This window comes from Rhinatrema bivittatum, chromosome 2, assembly GCF_901001135.1.
Source record: "Rhinatrema bivittatum chromosome 2, aRhiBiv1.1, whole genome shotgun sequence".
Lineage (NCBI taxonomy): Eukaryota > Metazoa > Chordata > Amphibia > Gymnophiona > Rhinatrematidae > Rhinatrema > Rhinatrema bivittatum.
Genome location: NC_042616.1, coordinates 160436124 through 160463355, shown reverse-complemented (window position 1 = coordinate 160463355; position 27232 = coordinate 160436124). Strand labels below are relative to the sequence as shown.

Sequence of the window (27232 nt, the reverse complement as noted above, 5' to 3'; positions counted from 1 at the left end):
TCCACATTGTTTTTCTTCCTCCTTCTCTGTCTAAATAGAAATCATTGGGAGGACGGGACCCCACCAAGGAATGGATTCTTTCAGTGCTCTAGACAGAAATAAAAAAAACAAAGAACTTGGTAAATAACACACATTCAAGCAGAGTAATTATTTGCTCACCTGGGTTTTTCTTGATATTTTAATACTTCATTTAGCATTTAATATCACTTTACTATACCTCTTACCACTCTGCCCAGGTTGAGCACTATACTGTAAAGTATGCTGATAAATTAGAATAATACATTTTATGATTCAACTTTTATTATTCATTGACACATGCAGGAATATACAAAAAGTACATGAGTGGATATACACTACAGTCAATGAATTATCCCTCTTTTGGCCCCATAACAGCCAACCATTCATACAAGACAAAACATAATATACTAAAAGAGAACAGAGAGAACATATGACCTTGTTACCATCACGTAAAATTTAAACTCAGAGTGACTGTACTCAAGCATAAACAGTTCACTATCACTTCATCAATTTTTTATATTCTTCTGGCAAGATATTTATATATGGATTCCAAACCTAACAAAAAAAATGGTATAGTCTTTAGAAGATTTCAGAAGAGCCGTGATTAAATTTGCAATTTGGATAGTCCAGTCCAAAAAAGTAGGGGGCAGAATCTTTCAAACAATTGAAAAGAACACATTTTATCGCAATCAAGAAAGCATTGGCCAAGAATTATGTGTGATATTTATCAATAAAAAATGTTAATATAAATGATTTAATAAACAAAAATCTGCTGACTACAAGATTTCTTTCCCAGTTACAACTTCTAATTGATGAGTAACACTAGCCAAAACATGTGGCTATAACCCCTAGGCTGGTGTCACTTCCCAAGACCCCAAAGATCACACCTCAAACAAGATAACAAAGTCCTCTCCTGATGTAATCACATCTGAAAGTCCAGAAGTTCCTGTGGTGGGGGGGGGGGGGGGGGGAGGGGGAGATCACTTCCTAGTCCCTGAGCATTGTTCAAAAGTCGAATCCAGTATTAAAGTTTCTTGTATACAGCATTAATAATCATTCTGGAAGCATTTGATGGTTTCCAACTTAACTTTTACTGTATAAAGATGGAAAACTGATACCTGTTCAGTTACAGTCCTTTTCATGTTCATTTTACACTTCAGTTCTTCTAATAAATGAGTTGTTAATGTCAACTGATATATCATGCTCTTAATATGTCTTAATCCTGATCCATTCCAATTAATCAAGTAGTATTGGAACTTCTTCCCAGAATTTGGTGGATAGGATATTCTTTTCCCAATTTAATTGTTCTTAAAGAAAGTCCCATTTTCTTAACTTTGTCCAGTTGTTCAGTCATTCTCCTTGCCTTCCTGTTAGTATCTGGATGGTACCTCCATACTCCTCTCTTAAACATCTTGATGGTGTAGATGTGGTTAACATCGGATGAGCGCCGCAGATCTTCTTTTCCTTCTCCTTCTCCTCCTCAGAAATAGACTCGGATTTATTCCTCCACCAGGACTAATCATAGCCCATCCATGCTCTCTGGTTGAGATACCACTCCTCTCGATGACATACACTGAGCCCCTGGGCCCTAGGGTACTCAGGCATGTTGGAAAAACAAAAATCTTACAAAAGGAAAACAAAAAAGAGAGAAAGGAAGGGTAAAACAACTTCCTTCTCAAAAAACAAAAGGTTTCAAAAGGATCATTTTAAGGTTAGGTGAAGACACTTTCCTCATTTCTTTAACCAAGTCTCAGTCTAAGTCAAAGGATCCTTCCATAAGTAAACCAAACAAACAGGGCCGGATTTTAAATGCCCTGCGCGTGTAAATCCAGCTGGATTTACGCGCGCAGGGCCCTCACGCACTGGCACACCTATTTTGCATAGGCCGCCAGCGCGCGCACAGCCCTGGGACGCGCGTAAGTCCCGGGGCTTCGTAAAAGGGGCAGGGGGAGGGGGCATGTCCGGGGGTGGGACCAGGGTTTGGGACGGGACCGGGGACGTGGCGCCCGCCCAGGGGCGTGGTCGAGGCCTCCGGACCAGCCCCTGGGTTGGGTGATGGCGCGCCAGCAGCCCGCTGGCGCGCGCAGATTTACGCCTGCAGAAAGCAGGCGTAAATCTGGCAACAAAGGTAGGGGGGGTTTAGATAGGGCCGGGGGGGTGGGTTAGGTAGGGGAAGGGAGGGGAAGGTGGGGGTAGGGCGAAGGAAAGTTCCCTCCGAGGCCGCTCCGATTTCGGAGCGGCCTTGGAGGGAACAGGAAACGCGCGCCGGGCTCGGCGCGCGCAGGTTGCACAAATGTGCACCCCCTTGCGCGTGCGCCAACCCCGGATTTTATAAGAAAAAGCGCGGCTACGCACGTATCTTATAAAATCCATCGTACTTTTGTTCCCGCCTGGTGCGCGAACAAAAGTACACCCTCGCGCAAATTTATAAAATCTACCCCACAGGGAACAGCATAGTATTATGCTGTCCCTTTAAGGATAATTCAAAATTTCAAACCCTATGATGCTGGGAGGGGTTTATATTCTCATAGAGCTCAATATCTCAGGCTCCCATTTGGGGGAGCTAAAACCCTCAGTAATACTACTTCTATGTTCCCCTATGATAAAGTGGAACAATCCTGCTTTAGCAGAGATCCTACATGTATTTTTGGACAGGCTCACAAAAAATGAAAGGGTAACCTGTGCAACGTATTTTGAACTAGCATTTGATTTAATAAGACTCATTTGCTTAGCTTTTAGTAGTGAAATTACAGTTCTATGACATATACAGAACTGCAACTCATGTAAATCAACATAGGGGGTCATTTATCAAAATGCGATAAGGCGTTTTCGCATACATTAAGGGCTTATCGCATGCAAAAAGCCCCGTTAACACATGCGAAAACGTGTTTAACGCATGCGATCACACCATATCGTATGGTGCGATGCAAATTCAGAAAATAGGAGGAGTTAGGGGTGGAGAGTGGGCTGGGTTAGCCTGTCTGCGAAGAGCTATCGCACAGCTGTAACGCCGATTTTAACTACACCTCTTTGGATTGCGTTAGGCTGTGCAATAGCTGCCGTGACGTAAGGTTTCATCACCATTTGCGATGTCTCCCGTAAGTCCTATTTCAGGTGAATTGACGGGTCCAGAGCCTTGGAAGAGAGAGAGAGAGAGAAATATGTTACCCAGGTAGAGAGTCCCTAAAGCTAGGTTGAGAGAACCTTGCCCAAATCTCATCTTGGAGTGAGTTTCCTCACTCCGAAGGCCAGCAAATCTTCACAAGAGACCACTGTTCTGTTCGTAGGTGTCACGTAGAATGTCAAAGTGGCCCCTAACCCCCTACACTCTTACCTAAACCCCACCTCGAGTTACTAGGTGGGCCTACCATAAGGATACAAATACCTACCTATGGGCAATGACATTATGGCCAGGCGCTCGCTCTCTCTCTCTCTCTCTCTCTCTCTCTCTCTTTCTCAGAATCTGAAAATGGTATCACAATTTGCACTAACTTAGCTCTTCACAATAAATGCTATATTAGCATAAAACACACCCCTTTTGCTATCACATGTGGTACTTACCGCATTTTGATAAATCCACTCCATAGTTAGATATCAGTATTATAGAACATTTACGTTTAAACATATCACTTTCTCGGAGATTCAAATTACAATTTATCTTCCAAACATGCTACCATAACATTGTGAGAGTTCAAATTAGTAAAAAATGTATACAATGTATACATTTAGAGAGGAAATGAATTGGGGGTGACATACATGGTAAACTCCACTGAGAAAATATTTAGTTAATATAATGACAAACTTGCAGATACTTTAAAAACAACTCTTGTTTTTTAAACTCCTTTTCTCTGATACAAGATTCAAAAGATTCCACAATAGTCGTATTTCTTATTGTTAAATCTCCAGCTGTAGATTTCCCATTATCCATTAACTTCCTACAGATGAGATATAACAGTGCCCAATAGTGGCAAAAATGGAGAAACAGAGTGAGATAATGAGAAATACTTTCCAAGAAATTTCCAAGCTTTTCTGGCTGAAGCCACTAAAAAATGTGAAGATATTATTTCAGGGTTTAATTTAGCAATATCTGCGTGCAGCACATATTTCAGATTTAAAGGAGAAATAATTTGTTTCTCCAATTCCAAATCAGTTTGATTTTACAGTTATAACAGCCAATCTCCTAAAGAGCGCAATAAACATGCCATGTTATCAATTTAAAATGTGGAAAATTCAAACCTCCTTTTTATATAGAGTGACCCCCCAAAAATATGGTGTGTGGAGATTTTTACTATTTTCTCTACTTTTCTAAAGGCCCTGGTGATTCTCTCCACAATTTTAGAATAGACAAAAATGAATCTGTTGCAATACAAATCCACCAAGTTTAATTAACATGTAATATTCACATAGGAAAAATATTACACGGCAGAAAACCGCACTTCAAACAGGCTCTCAGTGGGCAACCTTGAAACCCAATAATTACAATCAATCTTATATAATGTTTCTAAACACACAGTCGGCATGATAAAGCAAAACATTAAAAGAATTTTATCTTTACTTGACCAATTACAGTTATATTTCTGCAGCCTGACCTAAGAACATAAGAAATTGCCATACTGGGTCAGACCAAGGGTCCATCAAGCCTAGCATCCTGTTTCCAACAGAGCCCAAACCAGGCCACAAGAACCTGGCAGGTATCCAAACACCAAGAAGATCCCATGCTACTGATGCCAGTAGTAGCAGTGGCTATTCTCCAAGACAACTTGATTAATAGCAGTTAATGGACTTTCCATGAACTTATCCAAAAGTTTTGTAAACATTAACTGCACTAACTACTAACCTAGGTTTGCAATTACTTCACACATCATTATATCTATTTTCAACTAATTATAATTATCTGTTATCTTGTTTACAATTTATAGTCTTATTACTCAGAAATCTTTTATTTCATTACTCAGAAACCTATGGACAGATATCCAGCATTTATAAATAAAGATTTATAAACACGTCACATTCTTTCATTGCTATTATAATCTAAATAGTAGCTTCTATCTTTGTTCATAGCAAACATAGCATAAGAAAAAACATTACAAACTAAAGTGAACTATATTGCACTATATTGAACTACATTGCACAGAGAGAAACAATAAAACTTTTTTATTTCCTCAGGTACACTCTGTTGGAGTCTGGTAGCAATACAAGACGCTCTGGATGGAGGAGACTCAGGGATGAACATGGGTCCCTTGTTTGAGAAATGTTTTATAAACTTGTTAATGTAGTACTACTAAAAGATCACTGGATAGCATTTTATATGAATGGGCCTTGTATTAATGGGATAATGTGTTTTTAGGGAAATTGTGTGCATGTTCCCATAAATGTCTAGGCTGTTGTGATTGGGTGATCCAAGTTTAGCAGGATCTATAAAGTTTGGACATGTGGTAGGTATTTGCCCTTTCCAAAAGTGGGGTAGGGTTTTGGGATCTCCAGAAATGAGATCTGCTGGAGCAGCCAGCCTGGGAGTGAGGAGCCCAGTTGGGAGTGGGACTCTATAGCAGCTCTTTTCCTCAAGGAGAGAGACCCGAGGCCACAAAGGAAATGTATCCTCCTACTCCTGAGGAGCTTACCAGAGTGGTGAAACATATAGGTCAGGGGCCAGAGGGTGGTGTGTTTCTTCCTTTTTTTAAGTCCTCCCAAGAAGTTACCCAAAAGGTGAAGAGCAGGAATTCAAGAATGGATTAAGTCTGAGTAAAGGAGTGCCCCAGAGAAGTCCTTGATATGCAGCCATCCAGTAAATCTGTACTGGGAGGAAGGTGGTGTGGAAACCAGAGGAAAAGGGTCAAAGACCATAGGAGGCATGAGTAAATCTATATGAAGTGGGAAGTTGTATGTGGGCTCCTTTTGGGTGTGAATTTGGGAATAGGTAAGCATAAGGGGGGACCCCCAGTTCTTAATCAAGTTTGGGATTTGGGTAAAAGAAGGAGCATGAGGGTCCCATATAACTCTCGCAGGTGGTATGATATCTATTAACGATGGAGGGATTTAATTACAACATTCTCAGGATCCTGACTATAGAATGCCCATGAACGTCTGATAAATTCAGCAAATGCTATTGTGTTCGCATCCATGTACAAACTTGATTCACATCAGTCATTCAGATAATAAAGGAAAGTGTTTTTGTAAGTTTGACTATGGTGTCTTCTGAATTTATTTGGCCAGCACTAATGGATGTTTAGGACCAAACTTCATAGAGGGAAGTGAGGGGAATTTTTCCCAACCAGAGAGGAGAGTCATTGCAAGCTTCTCCTGCTGCCACCCTCAAGGTCTACTTCACCATCTGCATGACCAGTTGAAGGGCCTGCAAAACAAATTTGGAAGGGATGACCCTTACACAATAGGGAAACCCCATTCCATCATTTTATGATCCTGCCAGGGGATTTAATATACTTAGCAACATCAGCCTTTTGATAACAAATCTAGTTTTTTCCCTACATCATAGAAATTTAGAGCAGATTTGACTAAGAAGTGTAATATCTTTGGCTTTTAAGGCTACAGGGAGCATTTGTAAAACATGTAGTGATCCTCTGTGTCACCACTAGATGGCCCTAGTTCCCAACTTTGGGGTTAGCAAGTAGGAAAGAAGCATACTATTCAAAATAGCACCTCCCCTGAGGCTTGCTGGAGTGGTGAGCTCCTGAGGCATAAGTGGGGCTAGGAGAGAGTTTGTGTGTGGTCAGTTTGAGTTGGAGTTTTAGAAGTAAGTTGCTATTTCTTACTCCTGAGTTTAAGTTTGGGCCTCCAGGCCTAACCTTGGTTTGGGAGAAGGATTTCTTGCAGAATATATGAGACTGTCTCCAGTTAGTGAAGAGACTATTTCTAGAAGTTTGGGAGTTTTGATTGTCCTCCCTGGATGAGACCCTGTACTGTCTGGAGAGGAACCTTCCCTGCATCTGGAGGCCAGGGGCTAGAAGATCTGTTGTGTTCTTCTTATCACTGGAGTAGGAGCAGCAGTGAATCACCACCTTGTAGGGATACGTTTGTGGAATTTGGTTATTTTTCCCTTTAAGTTTGGTGACGAAGTTTTTATACTACCCTTCCTCACCCTGAAGCTGGGTCAGAACAAGTTCTGATTTGCAGCAAAAGACTTTTCCCCAGGAAAGGTCCACAAGAGCAGTTGGAGATCAGGAGCAAGAGAGAGAAGAACAAGACCTTTGAAGACACACTACTAGTGTCTTCACCTTTGGGACACAGGTCTCTGACTGGGGCTTTGAAGACCTGAATTCTCTTGGACCTTATGTATGATATTTTTGGGGAAAAGGAAATCCCATCCATTCTTAGGATAACCCTGCTCACCTAGGAGACTTATCCATCCACTCCCTGGAGAGTACGCCATATCTCAGGACCCCATACCAGGGACGCATACACAGAGAGGGACGAGAAGTTATACGAGAAAAGGAACCCAGTTTGAACGCAGATGCAATACGGACAGTGTATTCAAATTAATCGGATTATCTTATTTGAAGAAATCACAGTAAACTTTAATTTTAGAACATCTACATCAGTGTCCTGTCTGTTTCCTGCAGCGTCATCGCTGGGAGAGGTTGCATTAATACACCAGGGGAAGGGATTCCACTTGGATGCCCTGGTCCTAGAAAGATAGCCTTCCCCCCAGTGATCAAGAACACACACCCCAGAGCAAAAGAAATGGTGAGTATAACATTGGGATTCTGCCCTGGGATTTTTATGTCCCTATTAGAATTCAGCACATACCCTGAATTGGGGTTACAAACATAGAACAGTTTAGGGAATAATACCAATTTTATCGATGCTATTAAGAGACATGGGAAAATGCATCCAACTTTCTATTTTATGAGTAAAATATTTTACAATGGGGGGGGGGGATGTTAATAATGTACAATTTAGAAGGTATTCTTTTAATCCAGATGCCTAAATATTTATTCTCATCTCTGACCCTTTTAAGTGAGAAATTAGCTCAGTGAGGGATTTAATCATCCATGAGATCCAATGCTTCAGATTTCTCCAAATTAAGTTTAAACCCTGACAAGTTGCAATATTTTCTTACTAGATAGGAAGCTACTAAAAGTGACACCTTCAACTTTGATAACAACAGTAAGATATCATCAGCAAACAATAACATTGTAATTGTTTTGTTCCCAACAGGAATACTTTGACTTCTTCTTTCTCTCTCCAATTTATATGGTAAGAGTTCTAAGGATAAAATGAAGAGGTGATAAGGAACAACCCTGTCTTGTTCCCCATTGTAATGAGAACAGAAGATAAACATCTATTGACAGAGAACCCTGCAGTTGGGTTGAAATATAAAACTTGAATAAAATCTAGTATTTCACTTTCAGAGCCCATTTTACGTAAAGTAAAATAAAAAAGAACCACAAGACTTTGTCAAAGGCTTTTTCTTTGTCTAGAACATTGATTAACAAATCTACTACTGTTGTAGACAGATCTGCACTAAACTCCAGTGCTGCAATCAACTTTCGTACATTTATACTGGAACGTCTGCCTAGGAAAGGCCCTGCTTGAGAATTTGAAACAAGTGAGCAGGGCCTGTGCACGGGAATTGGGCGCTCTAGGCACCTTCATCCTTGCGCCGCCCCCAGCCACAGCCCCGACTCCTCCTCCCCCCCCCCCCCCCAAAGAAAACTTACAAAATACCTGGTGGTCCAGGTGGCAGCCGAGGCCCCGGGAGCGATCCGCCGCTCCCGGGGCCTCGGCTGCCACTAACCAAAATGACGCCGGTGGCCTTTAGCCCCTACCATGTGACAGGGGCCAACCAATGGCACCGGTAGCCCCTGTCACATGGTAGGGGCTAAAGGCCACCGGCACCATTTTGCTTAGTGGAAGCTGAGGCCCCGGGAGCGGCAGATCGCTCCCGGGCCCTCCGCTGGACCATAAGGGGGGCGTCGGGAGGGTGGCACGGTGAGGCGGGGGCTGGCAGAATTTTGAAAGGGCACTTTTTGCCCTTTCAAAATTTTGCCGCCTGCCGCAGCGCCCCATAAATCGCAGCGCCCTAGGCACAGGCCTAGCTCGCCTAGTGGTTCCTCCAGCCCTGCAAGTGAGAGCAAAATGAGCTTTAGTCTATTGGCTATAATCTTAGCAAAAATGTTGATATCTTGGTTAAACAGAGAAATGGGTCTGTATGAGGTTAGATCTGTCAAGTCTTGCCTTGATTTGGGTATAATGGTGATTACAGCTCCTTGCAAAGAGTCTGGTATTCACTTCTGTTTTATCATTTCCAGAAAGAGACAACATAAAGGATTGATAACCTGAGAAGACAACATTTTATGCAAATCTGAATGAATCCATCAGGTCCATGAGACTTCAGATGAGGAAGAGATCCAATGACCTCCAGAATTTCCTGGCATGAAACTGGGGCATTCAGTTTCTGTAACTGAGGGGGAGATAATGGTGGTAACTTCAACTCTTCCATAAAAGTATCTCTCACTCCCTGTAGAACAAATAATTTTTTCTAAACTTCTTGAAATTTTATCACAAATTTATTTAGAAGAATGAAGATTACCTTGAGAAGTTTAGATAACTGGCATAAATTTAGAGCATACTTGGGATCTAACTGGGTCATTCATCAAAATGCGTTATGGCATTAACTGTAGCACATGGCGCAAATGCAAATTTTTGTTAAGGAGGAAAGAGAGAGAGAGAGAGCACCTCTAGGGAGGCCCTCACAGTGTGCAACTATTTATATCTCAACATGAGGGCCATCTAATAGCTTGAGTTGAGGTGTTGGTGGTGGTTTAGGGTTTAGGGGCCAGTTTCTCATGTAGAGTGAGACGTACAAACAGCACAGTACACCTTGGTGAAGATTTGAAATCATTTGAAGTGAGGAAAGTCTCACAAAGATGCCATTTTCTACTATGTTCTCTCACCCTAGCTAGATGGACTCTATAACAGGGTATCATCAAGCTAAACACAACCTTTTTTCTTATTGCGGGCGTTATCAATGCGTTACTAACACATTTTGATGAATCTAGGGGTAAATGTGCTAAAAGCTTCCCATGTTTGTTTCATGAAAAAAAAACCCATGCTTCGAAGACTGCAAAGAGAGTATTGTCTTTTGCTGTATCCAATTATTCAGTAAACTCTGCATCTCAATAAATGTTCTCTTTACAGAATCTGAATTGTGCTTTATCAATTCTTTTTTAGTTGCTTCTAACATTATAGTTCGATGTCTTTGTCTTAATTATGCATGTTTTTATGTAACTGTTGCAACCACGACTTGCGGGTCCTGATACAGGCTCAGCCGCTAGCTCATGGGAGAGCGTGAGCCCCTGAACCACGGCACGACTCAGAGAGGATCCCCAAGCCAATTTGTGGGAGGTAAGCACATGCAAAAATGGGTGGAGCAGGAACAAAGCAGGACTGGAACTAAAACAAGGAACTCGGAACAGACACCAAGCAGGATCAGCCCTCCGCTGGACCCACATGCACCAAGGAGAACCAGCAACGCAATGCTGGTCTCAGGAGTAGCCCTCCAGTCACTTGAAAGCCCTTTCGGACAGGACCAAGACATCAGGAACACCAGGACTCAGGAATGGAACCAGGGAACATCTGGAACAACAGGACTTTCAGGAACAGAACCATGGAACATCAGGACATCTGGAACAACAGGACTTAGAACAGGAGACGAGGGAGCTCCAACAGAGGACAAGACCAGGAGCATCAGGACGAGGAGACCAGGAACATGGAACAAAGAGCCATCAAGACAGGTGAAGACCACGGAGAGCCTGGACCGGCACAGAAGAACATGGACGACCATGGGATCCAATCTGAAGGCCCTGAGGAACTGGAAGGAAGCCCTTTTATAGGGCTGAAGCAGGAAGTAGACTGAAGAGGAGTTCCGGTGGGGCTGCGGGCTTTTCCCGTCGCTGGCCCTTTAAATATCTTTGACGAGGCGCACACCGGTGCCTAGAGGAAGGCCCAGAGATGAAGCAGGACCACGGACAGCGGCGGCCTCTGCACGGAAGGAGGAAGCAGGCAGAGGTCCTGGCAGCGGTGCACAGGCCGCATAGGAGGCAGCGGCAGCTTCCTGTTGCCTGAAGGCATCCCGGCAACATCTTCCCCTGCCGGAGGTGGAGTCAGCGGCAGCGGCTTGGAGCTGCGAAGACGAGGACATCCCGGGGCGGCACTAGGCTGGGAAGATGAAGAAGGCCATGATGGTGGCTTCCTGCCACTTAGGAGGTCCGGTGGCAGCAGCAGCTTGCAGGTGAGTGGAGAGGCCTGCTCGCAGGATGGGCTCCCCGAGCAGGATTGTAACAGTAACCCACCCCTAACTTTGGAGGGCACAGGAAATAAGTAATTTTAAATAAATAAAAAGTTAATTTTTATTTTGTTGCCAAAGGTATAATGTCTTTAGACAAAATTATCTTCTGCAATAAAACTAATTTATCCTCTGAGCACAGCTTTAGCTGTTTCTCAGTATAGAATAGTTTCACTTTTATGCTGGGAATTGTCTTTAGCGTATAAATCCCACTTTTTTTTTTTTATACATTTTTTTAAATCTTGATTATTACAGCCAAATAGACATTTTTCAGAGTTTATTTCCTTCACTAGAAAGAACTGTTTCTATAATACATGTAAATGGAGCATGATCTGAAACAACTAATGCTTCAATCTTTGTTTGGCAGACCTTGGAGAACAGAGTTTCTGAAATTAAAATATAATCTATCCTTGATTGTGTCCCATGCACACTAGAAAGATGGGTGAAAACTCTGTTCATGCAATTTAGGAATCTTCAAACATTGAGGACTTCCAGCTGGTAGCACAAGAAAGGGACATCCTTATATAATCCCACAGATTTCTGTGAGGAGCTAGGAGTTTTATCTAAATTTGGGTCGACCACACAAAGTCTCTTCCAAAAATAATTGGAAACTGACCTACAGATGAAATTACTGAAATAAATCCTCAGAAAACAACTGACATAGTTATTAGGGGGGCATAGATTGAGGCTGCAATAACTGGTTTGTCATTCAATTGTCCAGAAATTATAATAATTCTACCTTCCAGGTCTGAGACAGCTTTCTCCGAATGAAATGCTGCACTTTAAAGAAATAAAATGACAACATAATCTCTTTTAGTAGTCCCTGAAGCAAAAACAAAAAAAAACAAACCACTTGAGACCCATTTACAATTCAACTTAGCAAGCTTTAAATCAGTACGATGTGTTATGTGTAGAAAGGCTATTTGCACTTATAATGTCACCAAATGAGATAAACCCTTTTCCCTTTTAATCAAAGTGTGGGGAGAGCTCCAAATTTTGGTTGCACTGCGGTGTGTGCTCTGAAGGTTCCAGGTGGGGTAGATCCCAGGAGTTATCAAAGTGTCTGGTTCTGGGAAATATTAAATGTCTGTGCATGCAATAAGACTAGTTGGCCACTGGATGGCATTTTAGGTGTGTGAGCATTCAATAGCTTGTGCTAAGGGGAAAATGTGTGTCTGTTTCTTAAAGGTTTAGATTTTTTGATTGGGTGCTGAAAGAGAAGCGGGCAGTATAAAAGGGGAAAGCTTTGGCGGGGTTTTGCCCTTTCTTGCCAAATAGGATGGGGATTAGGGACCTCCAGCTATGTGATCGACTGGAGCACCCAACCTGCAGGCTGGAAAGCCCAGGGACCCTCCAAGGGGTAGTAGGACCTTGAGGGGCTCTTCCCCTCAAGGGGAAAGGTCCAAGAGGAAGGGGAAAGGAGTCTGCCTCCTTGATAGGGTTTGAACCGGAGCAAAGAAGCAGAAGTCAGTGGTTGCAGAAGGGCAAGGAGTGGGCTTTCTACCCTCCCCCCCCAAGAGAAACTACCATGCAACAAGGAGGAGAAGTGCAGGAGTGGGGTGACTTCCCAAAACTGGGAGTGACCCAGAGTATCCTTTGATGGGCGGAGGTCTGGGAACCAGCACAGAGAGAAAGAAAGGAGTGGTTTTCTCCACCTCCTCCCCCAGAAGCTTGCCAGGGTAATGAAATAGAGAGGCCTGAGTGTGGAGTGGTGTTTTCTCACAATTTTGTGGTTATCACAGCTTCAGTTCACTACACAAACCTCTCTTCAGAACGAGAAGCACCTTAAGACTCATAGAAGTAGTCTGAAAGACTTTTAGCGGAGCGAAATTGTAAAATGGACAGGGTGTGGCACCTGAAACTGAAAAGGGACACGGCCATCACAAGCCACCACATCGTATGACCTCTCCGTAAGCATTTTAAAGTATAAAACAATTAACAAGAATTCCCAAGACCTTAACTTTACATTTCCTATCTAGATAGTGAGAAAATGTTTTTGGAAAACTTGCTCCCTCACATAAGTAACTTTTATTTCTGCTGGGCTATACAGTCTTCACAGTGCTCTTCTGGATTGGAAAATCTCAAAATATTTAATGCCCAGAAGCTACTATGAGTTTGGCAAATCCGGGTCTTCTGGCCTTAAGGTGACCAAGGCAGTTTGTTTGCCTTTTACATCTAAAGAAAGGGTGCAGGGAGCTAGATGAAAAATTACAAGTTTTCCTAGGGCAAAGATTGTGTGAGTGTGAGAGCATGTGGGAGTGTGGGTGTGTGTAGTGTGAGAGCATATATGAGAGAAGGAGAATGTGAGTATAAGAGCACATGGGATAGGGAGCGTGGGTATGTTTATATGAGAGTGAGAGAAGAAAGTTTGTGCGCCCTCCCTCCCCCAATAATCCACGACAATCTCAGGGTGACTGGAAATCAAAAGTTCCCAGGAATGTGAAACCCTCCTGATTTCTGATAAAACCTCATTACCATGCCTCTCAGGCAATGCTACCTGCCCTGCTACAGGCAGCTGATGATTATGTCTGCCAGTCTTCAGAATAGCACCAACATCTCTCTACCCCCTTCACTCCTTCCCAGCAAGAATACTGGGAATGGCGTTTAAGGAAAAAAAACCTAATAAAAAACAATTCACTGTGACCACAACGCAATGGTAAAGTTTATTAGCCTAGAAACATCCAAACTACTTATTAAGTTCTAATGCTCAAAGTAAATTACTATTTATTAAGAGTGAACAGAAAACAAGGAAAAGAGAAGCAAGTTTTATTGTACAGGTTTAGAATCCCACAACTAAAAGAATATTAATGCCACATGAAATATATTTTTCACTACTTTTATCAGACCTGGACTCGGGGGGGGGGGGGGGGGGGAGAAAACAACTCAACAGGAAAATACTTGTCAATCCCTGCAACTGACACTAGCTATAAAAAAAAACACAAGTATCAACATACAAAATGTAAAACAAGAGAGTCATCAAGAGGACAAACATTGCTTCAACTGTTACAGCGCACCCTATAGATCAGGGGTAGTCCTGGCGTGCCGCAACAGGCCCCTGGCTTCTCCATTTCTTCACCCTGGCAAGCTCCTGGGGGGAGGGCCCGGAGGGGGCGAGAGTAAACCCTGCCTTTCTTTCTTTTTGTGCTGGCTCCCCAGCATGCAAATGTACTTCATGTAAATTCATTGTGGATGTCCTGAAAACCTGACTTGATTGTGGCCCTCCAGGACTGGAGGTGCCCACCCCTGCTATACACACACAATACCACTCCCTTCTTTTGGCCATCCACTTCTGAGCAATCATCAGAAGGGGAAAAGAGCTCCCAGGTACTTAGTCTGTGGCAAAGTGGGCACCAAAGAGGCATGAATAGCCTAAGGCACCATAAAGGGGCAAAGGGGTACCAGGAGTGGCAAGAGTGCTTTAACAGAGGTGCAAAGCAGCGAGAGTGTCAAAAACACAGCACAGCTTGAAAAGAGGGCATCGATAACAGTTGAATGAACCCTTGAAGGCAGCACGAGAGGCAAAGTGGCACGACAAGTGGCATCAACATCCCACAGCACAATGAAGGGGGAACATAGTAAGCGGGTGTCAGAAAAAACCCCAAGGCACAGATAAAGGGACAAAGCAGTAGGGATGTGTAGAAGAAATATATTTGTTTCAGTTCATTCGAAGGCAGCACGAGAGGCAAAGTGACACGACAAGTGGCATCAACATCCTACAGCACAATGAAAGGGGAACATAGCAAACAGAAAGAGTGTCACAAAAAACCCCAAGGTGCCAATAAAGGGAAAAAACACTTTATTTATTTATTTATTTATTTATTTATTTAAAAACTTTTCTAGACCGTCGTTAAGTTGGCTAACCATCACAACGGTTTACATAAGGGCACAACAATGAACATATGTGTGGTATAGATTACAACTTGGTTAAGTGCCATCATTGGACGGTAACAATTCATAATTATAATTATAAATTATAATTATAAACTTAGTGTGAATGTTAAGCTTGATTGTTGGGAACATTTAAGCGGTTTGGTTTTACCATTACATTGTTAGTTTAAAATAACAGCTTCTGACTTTGGTGTGCCTTTATTCCTCATCTGTTTTTCTCGTTCTCTTTGTCTTTATAGAACGCTTGTTTGAATAGCCAGGTTTTCAGATTTGTTTTGAAAATTTTCAAGTTACTCTGCAGTCTTATTTCTAGTGGCATGGTGTTCCATAGTACGGGACCAGCCAGTGACAGTGCTCTTTCCCGTACTTGTGTGAGACATGCTGATTTGACAGAGGGGATGGTTAGAAGAGCCTTATTGGCAGATCTCAGGTTTCTCTGTGGAACATGGACGAGTAGTGCTGTGTTAAGCCAGTCGGCTTTTTCATCGTGGATTAGTTTATGGATTATACATAATGCCTTATATTGTATTCTTTGTTCTATTGGAAGCCAATGAAGTTCAGCAAGTGTTCCTGTAATGTGGTCATTTCTTTTTTTGCCAGTCAAAATTCTAGCAGCGGAATTTTGCAGTATTTGCAGTGGCCGTATTGTAGTTTGAGGTAGTCCTAATAGCAGGGAGTTACAGTAATCTGTGCTTGCGAATATCATTGCTTGCAGAACAGTGCGAAAATTGTTTGTCGTTAAAAGAGGTTTTAGTCTCCTCAGGATCATAAGTTTTGCGTATCCTTCCTTTATTTTCTGTGAGATGTGTTGTTTCATGTTTAGTTCAGGGTCAACTATTACTCCTAGGTTTCTTGTTTTTATTGCAAACTCAATGTCTTGAATTTTATTGGTTATGAGTGTTGGTTGTATATGGTGAGTGTTTTTTCGTTCAAGGTGTAAGAACTTGGTTTTGTCGATGTTAATTACTAATTCCATCTGGTTTAGGAGTTGTCTGATTATTTCAAGATACATATTAGCTAATTTCATTGTTTCTTCAATGGTGTTTACAATGGGTAATAATAGTTGTATATCATCAGCCATCACTGACTCTCACTCCCCCACCCCTCCCCAATCCCTACCCCCCCCACCCAACCTCACCCTTTCCTTCTCCCTCTGGACATACCATGCTAATAACTGCCTAGGATAAACCTATGTTTTTGTATCTTACAGTTTTTGTTGATTTATATATTTATCTCTCTCTAATTGTTTCTTAGTTTAAACTCTGTACTGTCTTCCATTGCCCAGGTTTTATGCTCCCTGTTTAATGTAACTTTACTTTCTACCTTGATGTTAATTGGTTTCCCCTCAGTTACATTGTAAACCGGTACGATAAGACCTAGTCTTGAGCATCGGTATAGTAAAAGAAATTAAATAAATAAATAAATCAGCGTATATGTAATGAATGATTCCGAGTTCTGCTAGTAGGTGGCAGACTGGGAGGAGATAAATGTTAAAGAGTGTTGCCGAAAGGGCTGATCCCTGTGGGACGCCTGTTTGCAGTGTGACTTTTTCTGAGAGTGCATTTTTGATTTGTACCTGGAAACATCTATTGCTTAGGTATGACTAGAACCATTTTATTGTTTTATTAGTGAGTCCTATTTCCTTTAGTCTATCAATTAGAATTCTGTGATTGACGGTGTCAAATGCTGCAGAGAGATCTAATAGAACCAGGATGTAGTGTATTCCTGTATCAAATCCTCTTAAGATATTATCTGATAGAGCTAATAGCAATGTTTCTGTGCTGTAATGTTTGCGGAATCCGTGCTGAGCTGGGTATAGGATGTTGTTATTTTCGAGGTGGTTTGATAGTTGTTTTTGTACTGTTTTTTTGATTAGTTTGGCTATTAGGGGTAGGTTGGAGACTGGTCTATAGTTGCTGAGATGTAGAGATGTGCAGAAGAAAAGATTTGTTTTGGTTCATTTATTCATTTTGTTTTTACCCCAATTCATTTCATCAGTTTGAAAGCAAAAAAAAAATAAAATTTGTTTATTAGTTTGATTCGTTTTTTGTTTGCCATTAAAGTCAATGGGGGAAGTATTGCAGCCTACTTTTTGGCTGCAGAATTGGAGTTTTCTTATCAATTCGGATGAAACTTCTGGGGAGCAATCATCAGAAGGGGAAAAGAGCTGCAGGGTACTTAGTCTGTGGCAAAGTGGCACCAAAGAGACATGAATAGCCTAAGGCAGTGGTTCTCAACCTTTTTTCTGTCGGGACACACCTGACAGATGGTTCTCACATGCATGACACACTGACCCATGATCGTCACAGGGCTAGATGTAAAAGTACAGTTTGCATCCACGGGAACCCCCCTGATCCACAATAATGGATGTAAAGCAGAATTATGACATTCCCCATACAACTCACCCTACAAAAAAGATATTCTGGTTCTGGTGTCATCTCAGTAACAGCAACTCAAACTCCTTCTACTTCCAGGCTCAATAGCCCTACTTATGAAAAGACATCTGTTTACCACCAATGCATGTCCTCTTGAGAAAACACAACAAATAAGACTGATAAAACTCTTACATGCTAGTAAAATATCTCGGTAACAGACACAGAACCGACCTAACATACTCCCAAGATCTGTAGTAATGCACATAAACTAATCCGCACACAGTTACACCTGTATTATGGAATACACTCAAACAGGAGCAACCCTATCTATGAAAAGGCAACACTACAAATATTAAATCAGGCCCTAAAAACCAATACACCTCTTATTAGGAAAACAGAACTAGCAAGCAGCTATAGATCTCCACACAGAAATAATTGTAAATCTATACTAATAAGCAGAATAAATGTTTCACAACAACTATGAACAGAATAACATCCAACAATTAAAAACTCATAAAAACTATTAAAAATTCTCCAAACACCAATAAAATATTTCAAAAAAAGCAGACACATCACATAATATTAAATAATTAAAATGGCAGTCAATCAAGAAAAATAAACTTAAAAAGCCACCTTTACTTACCCCCTCCAGCAGCTCTCCTACTCCTCTTCCATGCAGGCTGTAGCACACACCAGAAGCAGCAGTAATGGCTAAGCTCTATACTCATGGTCCTCTTCCTTAGGGCCCATGTCTCTCACATACACACACCACACCAGTCATGCCCCCATGACCAGTTTCTGTCTCTCACACACCAATCATCTCCCAAACAGTCTTTGACAAACACACCAGTCACCTTCCTGAACAGTTTCTCTCATGCCATACACACACACACACACACACACACACAGGCTTCCCACTCCCGTGTTCCACTTACATATATGGGCTTCTCACTCTCATAATCACTTTCTCTTTCTCACACACACTCACCAGTCTCTTACTCCCATGCTTGTTCTCTCCACATGCACAGGCTTCTCATTCCCATAATCACTTTCTTTCTCTCACACACATACACAAACACACACACCAGTCACCTGATCTCTCTCATGCATACACACACACAGGCTTCCCACTCTCATGTTCTCTTTCAGATATACAGGCTTCTCACTCCCATGCTGTGTCTCACACACACACAGGTTTCTCACTCCCATGCTCACTCTTCATATGCACAGGCTTCTCATTCCCATAATACTTTCTTTCTCTTTCTCTCACACACACATACACACACACCAGTCACCTGATCTCTCTCATGCATACACACACAGGCTTCCCACTCCCATGTTCTCTTTCAGATATACAGGCTTCTCACTCCCATGCTGTATCTCACACACTCCCAGCTTTCTCACTCCCATGCTCACTCTTCACATGCACAGGCTTCTCATTCCCATAATCACTTTCTTTCTCTCTCTCACATACACACAAACACACACCAGTCACCTGATCTCTCTCATGCATATACACACAGGCTTCCCACTCTCATGTTCTCTTTCAGATATACAGGCTTCTCACTCCCATGCTGTGTCTCACACACACACAGGTTTCTCACTCCCATCACATGCACAGGCTTCTCATTCCCATAATCACTTTCTCTCTCTCTCTTTCTCACACACACACACACACACACCAGTCACCTGATCTCTCTCATGCATACACACACACACACAGGCTTCCCACTTCCATGTTCTGTCTTACATATACAGGCTTCTCCCTCCCATGCTGTGTCTCACACACACCCAGGTTCTCACTCCCATGCTCACTCTCTTCACATGCACAGGCTTCTCATTCCCATAATCACTTTCTCTCTGTTACACACACACACACACACACACACACACCAGTCTCTCTCTCATTTCCATGCTCGCTCTCCACGTGCACAGGCTTCTCATTCCCTGAATCACATTCTCTCTCTCTCACATCCACATACACAGTCACACCGTCACCTTACCAACCAGTCTCTCTCTCATACATGCACACACACACACAGGCTTCCTACTCCCATGCTCTCTCTCACATAATCAGGCTTCTCACTCCCATGCTTTCATTCACATACACCCCCACAACACCAGGCTTCTTACTCCCATGCTTTCTCACATACCCAGATTTCTCACTTCCATGCTTTTTCTCTCTCTCACACACACACACACACACACACACACACCCCTGACTGTCTCACACTCTCACATACACATCAGTCATCTCCTTGAGCAGTCACTTTCATTGTCTCTCACATATACACATACATCAGCTCTCTGACCAGTTTCTCTCAATCACACACATGCTCTCGATCAAATACATTCTCTCACTTACACACAGGCTCTCAATCACACACACATTCTCTCACTTACACACAGGCTGGCTGGCTGCTTCTCTCTCTTTCTCTCACTCACTTCCTCCCCCCCAGCACAAATGGTAGCTGCAGCAGCCTCCTCCTCCAGCCCCCACAGGCCAAGAAGGAAGAATTCCATCGGCCGCGGGAGGCTCAAGCTGCTGTCTCCTTTCCCGATTACCGGCTGCTTCAATAGCTCAGGGGCCGATGCTGCAGCGGCCGCTGCTACTTTATCACGCGGCACGGTCTTTCTCCTTCCCGCGCACCGCGTATCACTTCCTGTTCCGGGTCACGGGGGGGGGGGGGGGGGGGCGTGGGAAGAAGAAAAGGCCCAGCCACGGGTGCCACTACTGCTTCTTCTGGCACTGCTGCCGTTCCCACTGGGCTTGAACGTGTTGATAGCCCGGCGGCAACGACAGCAGGGAAGAAAGAGCAGCGGGAGAGACCGGGAGCACGCAACACACCAGCCGGTGCTTGGCGACACACCGGTTGAGAACCGCTGGCCTAAGGCACCATAAAGGGGCAAAGGGGTACCAGGAGTGGCAAGAGTGTTTTCACAGAGGTGCAAATCAACAGCGAGAGTGTCAACAACATACCACAGCTTCAAAAGAGGGCACCGATAACAGTTGCATGAACCCTCGAAGGCAGCACAAGAGGGAAAGTAGCAGGACAAGTGGCATCAACATCCTACAGCACAATGAAGGGGGAACATAGCAAGCTGAAAGGGTTTCAGAACAAACCCCAAGGTGCCGATAAAGGGATAAAGCAATAGGAATATACACAAGAAAAAAATTCATTTTGGTTCATTTATTCATTTCGTTGGGACCCCAATTCGTTTCATTAGTTTGAAAGAAAAAAAAAATATTTGTTTATTAGTTTGATTCATTTTTCATTTGCCATTAAAGTCAATGGGGGAATATTGCTGCCTATTTTTGGCTGTAGATTTGGGGTTTTCTTATCAATTTGGATGAAACTTCTGAGGAGCAATCATCAGAAGGGGAAAAGAGCTCCCAGGTACTTAGACTGTGGCAAAGTGGCACAAAGGAGGCATGAATAGCCTAAGGCACTGTAAAGGGGCAAAGGGGTACCAGTAGGGATGTGTAGAAGAAAAAAATTCATTTTGGTTCATTTATTCGTTTTGTTGGGAACCCAATACTTTTTATTCGTTTCAAACAAAAAAAATATTTGTTTATTACTTTGATTCATTATTTGCTTGCCTTTAATCTCAATGGGGGAAGTATTGCAACCTATTTTTGGCTGCAGCATTGGGGTTTTCTTATCAATTTGGATGAAATGTCACAGGACCAATCATCAGAAGGGGAAAAGAGCTCCAAGGTACTTATACTGTGGCAAAGTGGCACCAAAGAGGCATGAATAGCCTAAGGCTCCGTAAAGGGGCAAAGGGGTACCATTAGTGGCAAGAGTGCTTTAACAGAGGTGCAAAGCAGCAGTGAGAGTATCAAAAACACCCCACAGCTTCAAAAGAGGGCACCGATAACAATTGCATGAACCCTTGAAGGCAGCACGAGAGGCAAAGTGGCATGACAAGTGGCATCGACATCCTACAGCTGTTATAAATCTGGTGTTAGTTTGACTGCGAGCTCCTGAAGAGGGAAGAGTTAGCAATCTGTTAGAGATCTGTTAAGGAGTTAGCAATCTGATGTGGATCTGCTGCTTGAGTTAGCATCTGTTATATCTCTGATGTTAGTTAGACTGCGGAGTTAGCAATCTGATGCTTGATGGGAGAAGCAGTCAGATAGGAGGAGCAATCTGTAGAGAAGGCTCTGTGTAGCGGGCTCCTGGAGAGGGAGGAGTCAGTAATCTTGTAGTGTCTCAGATATCGTCCTGTTAAGGAGTAGCAATCTGTAATGAATCTGATATAGTAGTGGGTGGATCCCTGGGCTGGTAGCAGATGACTATACCCCCGGAAGGATACCCCGAGAGGGACCACCAGAGGTGGCAGTAGTGAGCTGATATGCCCGGCAGGGCTGTAGTCCCTCAGGTACTGGAACAACTATCCCAGGATGGCTGAGCTGTTGAGAAACTGTAGAAAGTGAGTAGGCAGAGTAGACAGAGTTCATGAACAGAACTAGATGACAAAACTCACGTAAGGTCTCAAGTAAGCTCAGGAGCTGGAAAGGATTAGGCCCTCAAGGAGCGAGTACCTGGTTCCAGGGAAAGTTCTGAGAGAGCGATGGTAACTCACATTTGTTTGTAGCAGTGATAGCTTCCAGGCAGTAGAGAATCTTCAGAGTGTCCAGGAACACAGGCCCTCGAGGAGCGAGTACCGGTTCCTATCTGTCATCTGAAAGTAAAGAAAAAGAGCTAGGCCCCCGAGGAGCGGGTACGTCTGGCAAGTCCGAGGAGGCAGAGTAGCTTGGAAAGCATAGCCGAAGCAATCCCCCTTGCTAACTCGCAGGCCGATTCAGTAAAGTCCGCGGGAGAGCCGGCGAATGCTCGCTCTCCCGGCGCGTGCACAGGCCACTCGCCTGTGCGCGTGATACAGTATTCAAATGAGGCCCAGCGGTAGAAACAGGCAAAAGGAGGTGCTAGGGACACTAGCGCGTCCCTAGCACCTCCTTTTTGACAGGAGCGGCGGCTGTCAGCAGGTTTGACAGCCAACGCTCAATTTTGCCGGCGTCGGTTCTCGAGCCCGCTGACAGCCACGGGCTCCGAAACCGGACGCCGGCAACATTGAGCATCCGGTTTTCGACCCGACAGCTGCCGGCCTACTTCAATTTTTTTTCTTTTTTTTTAACTTTTTTTTACTCTTTGGGACCTCCGACTTAATCGCCATGATATTAAGTCGGAGGGTGCCTAGCTCTTTGGGTAGGCGCTAATTTCTGAAAGTAAAATGTGCGGCTTGGCTTGGCATTTGCATGTTGAGGGCCCTATTAGGTTCGGCGGGTTGGATGCGTGTTTTCCGCCCCTTACTGAATAAGGGGTAAGGGAAAACGCACGTCCAATTGCAGGTCGGCGCACATTTTTCTTTTAGATTTGGGGAGAATGACTAATAGCCTCATCAACATTCATTTGCATGTGATAAGCATTATTAGGTTTGCAGTGTTTTGGACGCGCTAATCCCCTTATAGCATAAAGGGCTGTGGACGTGCGTCCAAAACGTGCATCCAACCTGCGGGTTAAATAGTGCGCTCGCCTGAGTGCATTGTTTTGCATCGGCCCTTATGTGGGCTGAACAGGGACAATAAACTAAACGTCATCAGCATACATTTTATACCCTTCACATAGGCTGGTGAAGATCTTGCATATAAGGGTCAAAATGATATTAAAAAGTAAAGATGATAATGGAGACCCTTGTGGAAAGCCCATATTCGAAGTAGGCCAGTACTGTCCCCATAATACCACACTTCTTCAGTCAATACAATAAGATGTCACGGTCAACTGTGTTGAGTGCAGCTCAGATATCTAGGGAAACAATGACATAGTTATAGCCACTATCCAGGCCTCTTCTGAATGTGTCTGGAAGTGAAACTATATGAAGTTCCGAACTCAAAGATTTTCTAAACGCAAATGTTGGTGGTAAACAGCTGGTTTCTTCATGTGCTAGCAATGCCCTGTTTTCGCATTTCAGCTGCCATGTTCTCCAATTTGCACACTTCCACACACAGCAAGCTCTGCAAGAACATAAAATAGTGGAATTGCTGTTCAGGATGCCTTGTTCATATGTATTCCGACTTGCCTAGCATGCAATGCAATTGGAAGACACTGCTGGTATTTGGAATATTGCAGCATTCTGCATTCCGTGTTCTGGATAGCACATTTATAGAGGTGGAAAATGTATTTGGAATAATTAATACCATAGGTGCCAGCTCTTGACCCCCACCAATATTGAGCAAACTCCTTCACTGCAACCAGGAAGGGGTATTTGCATTGAGTTTAGCATCCCCAATCATTTTGAAAAGTTGCCTCCTATGCTTAATACTCCAGTTCCAAATATTAAGAATTTTGAGTCTGCATATAAACGTTTTAACTGAAGCTTAGCTTTAGTTTTTTGTTCTCTGACAGACAAAGAAAGTGAAATCCTGGCGTGTGGGCTGGTAATTGCTAGACAATGGAGAGACAAACAAGCTGCACAATCATCTTTTGTCTGGTTCCAGCCATAGCAGAAAATAATTAAAACAGTATGAATTAACAGAATTAACTTGTTTGTGTGTATGCATAATTTGTTTTGTCCTTTCGGGAGTTTTATAGGTGGGGGAAATCAGATAGTGTGGGGAAGGAGAAGAGAGGAAACGGAGATCTTAGGGTGGGAGAAAAGAAGATCATGAGGAAGAGATCTTTGGGATGGGAAGAGAGGATCAGAGTTGGTGAGTCAAGAGGGGTAGGGGGAAGTCAGGGAAGAGGCATGAAGAAGGGACGTTCTGAGATTAGTCAGAGGACAATAAGAAAGGAATGTCCAGGAGATAAAAAGGAGGGAAGTTCTAAGATTGGAAGGGAGGGAGGCTGGGAAAAGGCAGGAGGTTCTGGAAGAAAGGAGAAAGTTCTGGAACACGACAGGAGGCGTTTGGGAGAAGGGATATGGAGGGAGGTTCTGGAAGGGGATAAGGTATCTGGAGGGATCCAGATGAGGGAGAGGGAGGTGTCCTCACTTGGCTCTGGCCCTGCTCCTCCTTGTAACCCTAAACCTTCTCTCCACCTCTAATCCCTGGTTCTTCTGTTTCTCCCCATACCTTATCCCTCTCCATCTCAAATGCCTTCTCTCTCACTCAACCCAACTTCAGGTGCTGATCCCCTTGCCTCACATACACACAGCAGATTCCCTGTCACCCCAATCCCCCTCTCACCCTTCCCCATCCCAGGTGCCCTCTATCTCACCCCACCCCAAGTGTTGATCCCCTCCCTCTCACATACACCCACAATAGATCCTCTCCCACCTCAAATCCCCTCTCACATTTCCTTCCCCAGTTAATCCTCTCCCTTACCCTCCACCCAGCTGATTCTGTGACCCCTCTTTTACCCCTCCTCCCAGAAGATTCCTTCTCACACCTTCTGCCCAAACAATTCCTCAACCCTTCTTTCACACCCTCCTCCAACTGATCCACTTCCACCCCCTAAGCTAATTCCCTCTCCCACCCACCCTCCAGATTCGCTCTCTTCCCTCCTCGCAGCTGTTCACCCCAGTCCCTTTCTCACCACTAATGCCAAATTCACCACCCCTTCGCTCCAGTTTCCACCGTGATCTGGGCCAGTAAAAGGAAAAAAAGGCGGTGGTGCCTCAGGCCACATCCTTCTCCTCTGTCACGAGGTGCCAGACTGCTGTGTTTCTAACAATGTGATTCAAAGCATAGTCAGGCCACGTCTGGTGAGAAAGAGGATGCGGCCTGCTCCCCCTTCAGCTTTCTCTCTCTCATGCTGGCCTGGCTCGACATACAAGGAGCAGGTGTGAAAAGGGATCAGCTGCAGTGGGGACACGTACAACTGCCTTTGGCCAGCCACTACCTCCTCCCCCCTCCAACCTGGCTTCCAGTTTTCTGCAGTTTTTGCTGCAACTGGCTAATTCTGCAGCAAGGGCTGGATTTTACGGCATCGTGGGAGACTGGGGATGCTGTCCTAGACTATCAGTACAACTGTGCCCAGACAGGACACATTAACCATATGTATAACCCCCATTAGTACAATCAAAAGATCCAACATGAAATTAGATAGGAAAGTACTTACGGGGGCACCTCCTCTGAGCCCCGGTACTGGTCCAGAAACACCAGCTAGAGAAAGGAGAGCAGCAGCAGGCCCGGGCATCCCAGGCCTGCTGCTGCCATCTGCACTATCAGTCTGACATTGAGGAAAATCACGTGACAGGCATGATCAGGACGTCAGTGCTACACAGGCACTTAAAAGGCCTTTGATCATTTCACAGAGCTGATACCAACGTGATAAAAGCATTTCAGTCAGAAAATGCCAGCATGGTAAGGTCAGAAGCCACTTCAAAGCAGATTACATTCAGGTACCATAGGTGTTTCCCTATTCCCAGGGAGTTTACAACCTAACGGGATCATTTACTATTTTCCCCATGGACACAGAGTGGGAGAAAAGTCTTAGTAACCAAGCCGTAAGTTTGCACCTGCTTGGCCTAAGAGAGACAGAATAATATTTCCTTCAGCAGGAGCAGTCTTAATTACTTGCTTACAGCTCAGGACAGATGGGAACTGAGGAGGCCTTCCCTATTTTAAAATACAGTGTCTAGGTCTGCATTACCCCCTTCCATATGAGTTGATGTTCATGTTTGGCTTAGCAAGTGACCATTGAGCCCAGTATCCGGCTTCTAACAGTGGCCAGTCCGGGTCACAAGTGCCCGGCAGATTCTAAAGAATAGATTTCTGTCCAATGAAGATGTTTAGTCTCAAGCAGGAGATTATTGGGCTGCCACACTAAATCTGAAAGAGATAATTTTATAAGAGTGTGTAGCAGGAACCCTGGTTGGCTTGCTGGCTGAAACCAGGGAGCTACAAAGATGGGGTCCATCCAGTGGGTAAGAGCGGCTTAACTTGCACCGGTCATGCCCGTGGTCGTCCTGGGTTAGTCCCAATTCACTGTCTTACTCATTGGGCAGGGGTGTCCTCCAGGAGGGAAAAGGAGACCAAAAAAAAAAAAACCCCAAAAAACCAGACACTCTCCATTTTAGTTCAAATATTTTTATTAGTAAAACAATGATGAAATTAGGAACATTCCAACAACAGCAAGAAACAATGCGTCACAGATACCATGCTACATCCGCATCTATGAAAGGAGAGGTAATAGCAGTTAAGTTCAGGATCGACGTCGTACTCTGGTACATCGAATCCTATCTTGCGGAAAGAACATCATAATTGTTTTCTAACACCCCCCCCCCCCCATCCATCCCTTCCTCCCTCACTCTCCATTTTATTTCCTAGTGTCCAATAAGGAAAAGCAAATCACAAGGTCCAGTGCTGGTGTTCAACAACAATTTTACTTCAGTTTAAAAATCAAAATCCATGCAAAAACTGAAAAAATAGGAAACAGCATTAGGAAAATCAATGTGAGGAGAACCACAGTCTCCTTACCCATGATATTCCTCTTTGGTGGTGTTCTCACCCCTGCACCAGCATCCATCTCCGATATTCCTTCCCCTTGAAGGGTAGGATAGTGTCATTGTAATTCCAGCATCCAAACACTGGGACAAGGTGTCAAAACCCCCTTCTTCAAAAAAACTAGACTTCAGTATCACCTAAAGCCAACAACTCCTACTAGAAGGTCCAAACATGTCAACCTTCACCCTTGCCATT

General features: G+C 43.7%; 2 long non-coding RNA genes across 4 annotated transcripts in view; both read left to right on the top strand.

Annotated features, from left to right (window-relative positions):
• LOC115086060 overlaps positions 1-6199 on the top strand; it is a 51640-nt gene extending 45441 nt beyond the window's left edge. For all 3 annotated transcript variants that reach the window (XR_003855045.1, XR_003855044.1, XR_003855043.1), the window contains one exon: positions 5185-6199. This is a non-coding gene — a long non-coding RNA (uncharacterized LOC115086060). The remainder of the gene's footprint in view (positions 1-5184) is intronic.
• Positions 6200-7563: 1364 nt separating this feature from the next.
• LOC115086059 lies at positions 7564-9635 on the top strand. The gene is made up of 3 exons (XR_003855042.1): positions 7564-7719; positions 8194-8232; positions 9288-9635. It is a non-coding gene; the product is annotated as an uncharacterized LOC115086059 (long non-coding RNA).
• The last annotated feature ends 17597 nt before the right edge of the window (positions 9636-27232 follow it).